The sequence below is a fragment of the Eupeodes corollae genome, chromosome 2, assembly GCF_945859685.1.
Source record: "Eupeodes corollae chromosome 2, idEupCoro1.1, whole genome shotgun sequence".
Lineage (NCBI taxonomy): Eukaryota > Metazoa > Arthropoda > Insecta > Diptera > Syrphidae > Eupeodes > Eupeodes corollae.
The window spans coordinates 140434251-140443112 of NC_079148.1; positions in this window are offsets into that span (position 1 = coordinate 140434251).

The following is an 8862-nucleotide window of genomic DNA, read 5'->3' on the forward strand; positions in this document are numbered from 1 at the left end:
AAATGATAATAACCAAAAAACAGCAAGAACTAAGAAAGGGGTAGATATAATCGGGCCGATTCCACCCCCTTTCTTACTTCCATACCAAAAACTAAATGGTTCCATATTTCACAAACCACTTCCGAGGATATTGTTAAATACACATCTGAAAATACAAATATTTCTTCTGAACTTTTCTAATGTTGGGAGATAATTTTTTTTTTCGTAGGAATTCCCTTCAATTCAAAACTAATCGTATTGCGTTAAAGGATTATATTATAAATTATTTATTTTTTGTATATCAAAACAACATTTGTATTTTACTACATTAAACTTTGTTACTAAAAGTACTACGTTTAACTGAGGACTGGACCAAGAACATATAATATGAATCGAAAATTCAGCCTTTTCCAAAAACGCAGCACAAATTCATCAACTTTTGTCCAACTGACGATCCAGGGGAGGGGGTTATATGAACCATAAAGCTTATTCAGTTAAGTTGCATAAGTAAAGATTTCATCTATAGATTTATAAGTAATTTAACGACATTCACCAAAAAGTGGTTTGCTATCAAAAACAACTCAAATTTTGATTTTCGCTCAATTTAGAATTTGAAAAAAACTTTAGTAATGCTTTAAATTATTTTCATGAAAATTGTTTCTAAGAAAATCAGAAATTATTCAGGTTCTTAAGAAGAAACCTTGAATAAGAGTTCATCAATTTTATATTAAGTTGCCTTTAAATTTCTTAAACTAGCCTTCAATTTAATTATTAAATATTTTTGACACACATAAAAAGTGATCATTGAAGTGATTTTTACTTTTGACATATAGGAACTATATGGTATGTTTTGCATAAGTAATCAATTTCCTACAGTCCAAACAATAGTGTTGATTGAAATTAAGGTTTTCAGCCAATTATCATTTTATTAATACAAAAAATAACAGCAGTCCAGATACAAATTTTTTGGTTAAAACATGTGATTTTTCTAAAACTGTTTTTAAAATTTTGTGTTCTTAATTTGGCTTCTTTCTACAAGAAAAATATATTTTTGTATTACTCCAGAAGGGTACCCTTTATTTTGTTTTTAAATTTTCTCAAGAACTAATGGACCGATTTCAATAATCTTCTCTTTCTGTGCAAGCTCGTTTTGATGATCAATTGTTCAAATTGATGATGATTTTTTATGATCAAAAATATGTTTTTTTATTTGATTTTTAAAAAATACATTAATTTTGTTTGACGAAATTTAAATGTACAATTTACATAAATACATACTTTATTTATATGTAGCTTACAAAAACTATAAGACAAAATTTAAAATGATTATCTAGATTTTTTGAATAACAAAATGGCATTTAAATTTTTGAGAAAACTTATTTTGCAGGTACATTTTTAAATCTTAAAATATAGGAAATATTTTTTAAACAGACTTTTTGGAAGAAATTAGCTAGTTCTACCGACCCAGTCGTGCATTTTATTTATTTAACAATTGGTTTTCTGTTAAATATAAAAGATCTTAAAAGATTTAAAAAAATTAAATAAATCTACTTTTGAAGTGAATTTGCTTTGGATGCTCTAGAACTAATATTTAAACACGAATTTCAACAATATAAATGTCCCAAAAATAGCAAAAGTGACACTTTTGTTAAACTAATGGCTAATTGAAAAACAAAATAAACGGGTCATAATATGATATTATCTATTATATAGAAGCTTTGAATCTCTAGAGATTTAAAGTGAAACGAGATTCTGAAACGTGTAATTTGTGAGTGCCACACAAATGTTTCTTCCCAACTTGTTTGTTTACCTAAATTTGTTTTAATTTAATTTTTTTGAGAAATTATGTAGGTACTCAAAAGCACGTATTTACTTAAATTCAAGAACCAAACACTTTTCTCTCTAAAATGTTTAAGTTTTGTTGACTCCTTTCAGATTAAAATATTTTCTATCATCTACGAGTAAGCCGACTGATAGCGATAGTAATAATAGACTCCCGAAAATTGAATTTGAAAAAACTTCGTCAAAAAAGCCTGACATTTCTTTATATCAGATCCTCTCTCATTTTCTGGATTTTTCAATTTTTTAGCGTTCTTAGCATAAATAGAAACGTATATTTTCTTTTTGGAAAAAAGCTACGTTCCAAAACAATTTCTTACATTTCTGCGTGAAATTAAATTTTGTTAGCCGTTTTCACAAAACATTAAAGAACATTTTTAAGCGGAAAAACTCATCTAAGTATGTGTTCCTTCTTTCTCTGAACAGAAAAGAAAGAACGGCAGTAATACCATCCCCGCCTCCACCTGTGCAGCAACAACCACAATGACAACAGCTCCATCACCATCGCTCCCATCATCACATCTATAATTAGTACCTCTAAATTATCACTGCTCTGTGACAACATCTCTCACCATGATGACTCTTCAGCCTCCTGTCACCTGGTACAACAAAAGGCTCATACATTTGAAAAATAAAAAGAACAAAGTTTATAAACTGTTGCGGGTTTCTTAGTCTGATGCCAACTTGAAAGTTGAATACATTGCTCTTGAAATTTTGTCAAAGTAATAAAGCAATTCAATATTTTTTTAGAGCTATAGACAATTGAAGTGAGGCCAAATCTTTAATCGTCCATATTCGAAAACTAGGCTTTTTTGTTTAGTGACACTTTTGTTTTCAAGTTGCGATGTGTTCAATGGAATCTAAATTAAAAAAACAATAACAAGTATTTTTGGACTTTTAGGAAACATCTTTTATAACTCCTCTGCATAAAAGTGGTCCTAAACAGGATATATCCAACTATCGCCCGATTCACAAGTAATACCAAAACTTTTTGCGATAAACTTTTGTTTTTATTAAAAGAGAATAAATCTCCATTTCAACACGTATTTGTATCCGGGAGATCAACTTCTACAAATCTAACAATTTTCTCTAACTTTGTTTTAAATAATCTAAAAAAAGGATATCAAGTCGATGTCATATATTTCTACGGATGTTGCCAAAGAATTTTAACAGAGTTCACCATAAAATTTTAATTCATAAACTGGAAAAAATAGATGTACATTTTAACGTGCTAAATTGGTTGCGTTCATATCTCACAGGACGTATTCAATATGTCCGTATTGATTCGATCGTCTCAAGTCCAATACCTAAATGTTTCCTAGGGTGTTCCTCAAGGTAGCCACCTTGGACTACTTTTATTTCTTATATTCATAAATGATCTACTGAGATTTCTGAGATGCATTAAGGATCCGGTTGACTGTGTGCTTCTTCGAGAAGGTCATCAAAGCTTATCAACATGGTGTACTAAAACAAATCAACAAATTAAACCTCAACATCTCTAAATGCCAATGTTTTCCACTTTCCCTCAATATGATTATCATATTGAGAACATAGTTCTCGATAGAGTCTCAACCAAAAAAGGTTTGGGAGTCATTTTTTACTCTAAATTCAACTCTATGCTTGGATTTGTTTTCCGCAACTCTAAAGGTCTAAGTGATCCTTATACCTTAAAAACGCTTTACATTGCTTATGCTAGATCAGTTCAGGATCAGGAGTACTGCTGTGTGGTATGGAATCCGTTTTACAAAACTCATTCTGTTAGAATTGAAAATATTTAAAGAAAATTTAAAAGAATAGTTATTTATAAACTTAGATAGAACGTTGATGCTATGCCACTTTATAATACTCGAGGTCAACTTTTTGGCTTTCAGACTATCATATTGACTGTCCGTTTTTATTCTCTCTTATAAATTTGAATGCTCCAACTCGAGTGCTTAAAAATCGTTATTTGTTCCATGAGGCACTTCATAGAGTAATTTATGCTGTTAACGAGCCAATATCTCTCTGTGTCAGAAAAATTAACCAAATATCTGATTATATTGATTTTAATTTTCATTTAAGTAGGGATACATTTAAAAATTCAACAAATTCTTTCTGCTAAAATGTATGTTAAGACAACTGATGAATAATTAAATAAAAATTACCTTGAGCATCAAAGACTAAGAAATATCTAAAAAATATAGCGTTCAAAACATTAAAAAAAAAAACAAATCTGATGTTGATAGAAGCAGTTATACTCAGTTGCGTCGCAAATATGATTCTTTGAATACATTTTTGCATAGACAATACAATGATGAATTTGCAATCGCAAATAACAAGAAATTTTAAAACCTTTTGGATACATTCTAAAAAAAAAACAAACCTTGGTCATTTTCACCAATACTAAATTTAAAAAAAGTGTATACTTGGATCATTCTAATGTTGCTTTTCCAGATAGTAATAATTAACAATGTTCTAATTCTAACCTGAATTTATGTCAACTTTCTAAAACAACTGAAGTTTTAACTAAAGGAATTTCAAAACTTAATTCAAATCTAATGGCTCACCTAGATGATATTCCGTCCTTTTTATTTAAAAGAAATGTTTTTTGTTAGTTGAACCTCTTCAAGTAATTTTTAATTTGTCTTTTTTTTTAAATATGTTAAACGATTTGAAATTGTCGTTCATAACTCCAATTTTTAGAGCAGGCCAAAAGCACAAAATTGAAAACTGTCGTGGAATTTCTAAACTTTCTGTTATACTAAAACTTTTGGAGATAATTTATTTCTATATAAAGGAATATATTTCTCCATATCAACATGGCTTTATAAGTCCATTGTCTGATGCTTTAGAATCAGGTGTTCAGGTTGATGTAATTTATACAGACTTTCAAAAAGCTTTTGATAGTAATTTTTTACAATTCAGAATTTTCAAAAAGCACTTAGCCTACCTAACAAGCGTCAAACTACGGTCAGAGCACAGATAATAAATACAAATTTATTATCTGTGGTCAGAGGTTCATCATAAGTGCATGTGTCAGTTGTTAGTAAGAAAATAATACAATTAAAGCCTAACAGAACAAAAAATAAAATAATTACGTTTACAGTAGTAGAGCACTGGTTCTAAACAATGATTTAAATTCCACCTTATTTAGAATTAGATCTAAATGGAGATGGATCATCCCAAGGAAGACCCTTTAGGGAAAAGCGAATGAAATTATGTTGATTTGATTCAATACGTTTTCTATAAATTTCGTAATAGGGATTCCATACTTGAGATGCATATTCAAGAAGAGGACGAGCAAGGCAATTGTACAAAAAAAGAGTAACATAGGAATCATTGAACTCCTTTGCCTAGCGCTTTATAAAACCAAGCATTTCGGTTTTTGGAATATGGACCTAATTTATGCAGTTTGTTTATTAGAGTTTTTGTGCACTTGATGTTCTGTTCCATGTATTACCGCATCCGTTTAGCTTCTTTAAGCCCTTAAGATAATTACAGTAGATCACAGTACTATTCTGAACTTGTTCAAATATCTATCTAATAATGAAGACTAAACTATCTTCCATTTCACAATTCAACAAAAACTTTCAAGCATTCATCTGTTTCAGGTCGTCCACTTGAAGGAATGAGTAATTTTTGGATGACGATATAGATTGACTTAAATGCTATCTAATAGCTAAGCATGCTTTTTTTGTATGGGAGTTTTTGCAAATGATTCCTTCAGAAGCAAAGAAGAAGAAAAAAAGGAGTCTCTTTCTGCGCTGTCTTATTATTGTCTTAAATTCTTCATTAATAGTTTCAGATTGCTGTCTCATAAAAACTACTTATGGTCAAATAAGAGCTTTGGCTTTTTTAGACAGAAGCCAACTTAACCTAACCTATCGAAATATTTAACATATACAATTTGGAAGCATAGCTAAAGTTTCAAAAAATGTTCGACAGACAAATTTTCAAGTGCATTAAATGAAAATATTTCAGTTTCTTTTGAAAAATGAAGAAAAATAACTTTTTCCAAATATAAAGAATCAAATAAGCTTATAAGCTTTTAAACTAACACAGGTTTCTCATCGTTTTTTTTTTTGTTTGAACTTGTCAAGTTATGTAGGTTAACCATCCAGATAAGCTGGGTTTATAGCTTTTGTTGAATTGGTCTGAAATCAGAAATTTTATTATACAATATAAAATGTTTGTTCGAGTTGAACAAAAAAAATAGTAAGCTGTTATAGAAAAAACTTGAAAATTCCACCAATTTTTCGATGGTTCCTTAGGTCAAAAATCGTAAGTCTTCTTGTTGCTTTTTGTTTGTATTTCATCTTTGAATTTTTGTGAAGTTTTCGAGTTACCAGTACCACTACAATTAAAAATCATTTTAAAAATTAACTTTGATTTTATTAAGAAATTATTCATTTAATTTTAGAGTTAAACCTTAAAAGCAAAAAAGCAAAACAAAAAGTAGAGGCATTCTAACATCCTTAAACTAACGTACCGATAATAAATATTTCGACTTTAAATCCTTAATAAATTAAATAATAATTTAAAAATTTAAAAATTTAAAAATATTCTTTGTAAATTAGCTAATTTCTTTGAATCTCTCGAAAATGTGTTTATAAGTGTATTCAAATCACACCTTTCATTATGCATCTGAATATTGAAGTATGGAAGAGAAACATGAACAAAAATAAGCTTAATATTGTTGCGTTTCCATTATTTAAACATAAAGCATTGATCCCAGTTTGTTTCAAACTCATCAATTGAAACTGATTAGAAATTTCGTTTGACTTTTTATTTAGCCATAAAAACAAACACAACTTTAGCCATGACACAAATTTGTTTGTAATTACTTTTTTAAATATTATTCATCGATATCAAGAAACCATAATTTTCTTTTGTAATATACAAAGTTTAACGGTACTTTAAATCAAACTCTGACCTTATTGAATTATATCACATGAAATTTTAAGTAAATGGACATCATAATAATTGATGTCTCTTTCGAAACGTATAGGCTTAGGCTGTACAAAATCGATCCGAAAATTTGTTTTTGAGTTGTCAAAAACGACTCATCTGGTTTTGATCAAATTTTATTATTTCAATTTTTACAGGGTGGTATAAGTTATTGCCGTAAAAAAATCTTTATAAAGCTCAAGAAAAGTAAAATTAAATGTTTCAGTATAGAACAAAGAATTAAAGATGTTCAAGTCCACAATTTACTCCGACAAATTCAGCTTTTTCAGCAGCAAAGGGCTACATATGTGTGCTTACTCAAAGACATCGGGAATTTCGGAATGATGTAAAAATTCCTCAGATGCAAAAAAGTATTCAAAAAAATCTCTAAGTTTTACCAGGCTGCGTTTACATTTAACGTAATCATCATGTTTTTAAACATTTAAATTAACGAACAAATGATTCAGAATCATAAGTACACATTTGGCATGCTCAGCGTTTTTAAGAATTGTTTTGAAGAGCTAATTTGAGCATTATATGAAGCAAAATATAAAAAAAAATATTGTACTTCGAATGGTTACGATTTACCTGAAAGGATCTTTGGGCCAATGGGAAAATGATTTAAAGACCTTCAAACAGAAAGAAAGACATCAAATGTTTGATTGTTGAATGTCACTAGACTTTAGTTCTCAACGTACTGTTTCTCCACCTATTTTGTTTTTATGAAAATATAGAACAAAGTCCCTCAAAGCTCGTTCGTGAAACTATGGCTCTCCTATCTTTAATTATTGGTGATCGGATATCATCTTATTTTAAGAGGACATCCCTAGGCTTTTTTTGTATTTAAAATCGTCGGACCTTAACAATGTTATCCCAAAAATGCTAGGAAAAACCCTAAAGTACCTACATGGTTTTTGAATTTTAGTTTTTAAGTATTGCAAAATTACTCCCGGTTTGCTACTACTCAAAAATTTAAACGCCTTTATTTTAATACTGCATTTTTTTTGTTGGTTTCATTTGTTATTAACGTTGCTTAGCCCCTTGAGTATACCAAGATTGTCAGTGAGGAATAAGCAATGTTCAGAATTTAGTTGAGCTACAGAGATCGCTTTGTAAATTGCAGCTAGCTTGGCTATGTAACTGCTCGCGTATTCTAGAAGTAGAGCCTGGTGAAGAGTGGAGAATTGGGCAACAAATGTCCATCCCTCCAAACTTTGAGAAACTGCTTGTACTACAACACAAACATCACTTTAGCTTGGCTACCCGGACACTGCGGAATAGAAGGTAATGATGGCGCTGACCTTGCAGAAAAGCACGCTTTCGCTACCCTCAGAAAATTGAGTATCCTAAACTACACCAGCTTTTGAAACCAACATTCACACATTTTCAAAAGCTAGAGCTTTCAGAAAAGTTGCGTAGCGCTCAAACCTTTCTTCAAAAACATCAACCCTGCAACACAGGTGTCCAATATAACCAGTCCTTTAGCAGAGAAGAATGTATAAAAGTATTAAGAGTTAGAAAAGGAAAAGCCATCGCATGGTATGGTAACCCTGATGCCTTAAATAAGCAATTTATAAATTTAGTTTTGTAAGTTACTTCAATAAAAAAATAATAAAATTTTTTGATTTCATTCATATAGCACAAAATTTATATATACAGATAATGTATAAGATCTCTTAAAAGCCTAAGCCCACAACTGGTTCCTGCTGGGTTATATGTAATTAAGATGGAGACAAATAATCCTAAAAAAAACCTGCTACAGCTTAAGACTTATATATCCAAAAGCGCTTGAGCTTGGAATTTCCGATAAAATAAAGATACATACTATGAAAGAAACAACCGTTATCTTAACTTAATTATATGCTAAGGCTAAGTAACTCATTTTTATAAAGAAAAACCCAATCACGGGTACTTTTACAGTGGTCGAAGTGTTTATTAGCTTAGATCCGATTCGATGCCATAAACCAACGATTTAAATAAAATTCTTATCATTGTTCCATTCCTGACAACATTACTCGCACACAGGAATGCTTGAGGGTTGTTAGTCACTAGGCCCTAGTTCTCAACGGACTCTTGCGCCACCCAATTTATTTATTTCATATAAATTAAAAACAAGGC